We start from the raw sequence: 1,893 nt of genomic DNA, 5'->3' as shown, positions 1-1,893 counted from the left end.
CCAGGTGGAACACAAAGAAAGTCGGTCTTTTAAAAGCCAGAGGTAATGGTGGATGGTGATTTACAGACTGGAATTACATAGAACATAGAACATAGAAGAATACAGCGCAGTACAGGCCCTTTGGCCCTCGATGTTGCGCCGATCTAAGACCACCTAACCTATACTAACCCACTATTCTCCATATAACTATCCAATGCCCGCTTAAATGCCCATAAAGAGGGAGAGTCCACCACTGCTACTGGCAGGGCATTCCATGAACTTACGACTCGCTGAATGAAGAACCTACCCCTAACTTCAGTCCTATATCTACCCCCCCTTAATTTAAAGCTATGCCCCCTTGTAATACCCGACTCCATACGCGGGAAAAGGTTCACACTGTCAACCCTATCTAACCCCCTAATCATCTTGTACACCTCAATCAAGTCACCCCTAAAACTTCTTTTCTCTAATGAAAACAGCCCCAAGTGTCTCAGTCTTTCCTCATACGATCTTCCTTCCATACCAGGCAACATCCTGGTAAACCTCCTCTGCACCCGTTCCAGTGCCTCCACATCCTTCCTATAGTATGGCGACCAAAACTGCACACAATATTCCAGATGCGGCCACACCAGAGTCTTATACAACTGCATCATGACCTCAGGACTCCGGAACTCAATTCCTCTACCAATAAAAGCCAGTACGCCATATGCCTTCCTCACCGCACTATTTACCTGGGTGGCAACTTTCAGAGATCTGTGTACATGGACACCAAGATCCCTCTGCTCATCCACACTACCAAGTATCCGACCATTAGCCCAGTACCCCATCTAAAGGCATCGAGAGCATTGATACATACCACATGCTCCTTCTCCAAGGACACCCTGCTTTATCCTCAATCATAGAATAGCCTTTATCCTCAATCATAGAATAGAATCCCAACAGTGTGGCATGAGAGAATTGACCCATCAAACCCCACCAACCATCCAAAGAGCATCCCACCTGGAGCACTCCATCCTTGTACCACTGCATTTCCCATGGCTGATCCACCTATTCTGCACAATCCTGGACACTGTGGACAATTTCGCACAAATGACCCACCTAACCCACAAATATTTGAACTGTGCAAGGAAACCAGAGCACCTGGAGGGGGCCCACACAATCATAGGGGAATGTGCAAACTCCACACTGGCTGTTGACCAAGGCTGGACTCCAATTTAAATCAAAACAGATGATCCCTGTGCATTGTCACATTGCTGTTTATTGGAGACATATTGCCCAGAGAGACATCTTGAGATTCAGAAAGAGACAATATAAATTCAGTCAACTCCTGCCGAGTTAATGTGATTAACAACAACATCAGTACTCCAACAGTGTCATCAGACCTCGTACCTACTCTATCATTTACGATTTTGAAACCATGGGAAGTTTGTTACCAGCTTCGATGACAGCCATAATGCTCTGACCACTTTGAGCCACTGCAAGTCAGTTCTAATAGATATCAATAGATTGAATCTAAACAGGATGCCCCACAACAGGAAGTGCTCTGACACTCAATGCCCGTAAGTCAAGGTCATTTTCCTAAAACCACTCACGTCTGGCAATAACATTGAAGATATTTTATACAGTAACCTTTCAGTCTCAATTGTCAGTTCCAGTCCACGAAGCAGCCAGTAACATGCACCAGTGAATTGAATACTAACAGCAGCATTGCCCTGGCAGGAGAGATTGAGGAGCTTGAAGCTGTCTTCTCTGGAGTATCTAAACATGAAACACTTCAAATGAACAAAAATCTTCAAGAGCTCGAGAGGATAGATACAGGAAGGATGTGCTCCTAGGCTGGTGTGCCTGGAATAAAATAAGCACTAACTACGGTATCTTTAACCAACATTCCCTTTAGCTGCATAAATGTTTAAG

The sequence above is a fragment of the Chiloscyllium plagiosum genome, chromosome 8, assembly GCF_004010195.1.
Source record: "Chiloscyllium plagiosum isolate BGI_BamShark_2017 chromosome 8, ASM401019v2, whole genome shotgun sequence".
In the NCBI taxonomy this organism is placed as follows: Eukaryota; Metazoa; Chordata; class Chondrichthyes; order Orectolobiformes; family Hemiscylliidae; genus Chiloscyllium; species Chiloscyllium plagiosum.
The sequence above is the reverse complement of the archived record's forward strand: the minus strand, read 5'-3'. Positions refer to the sequence as shown.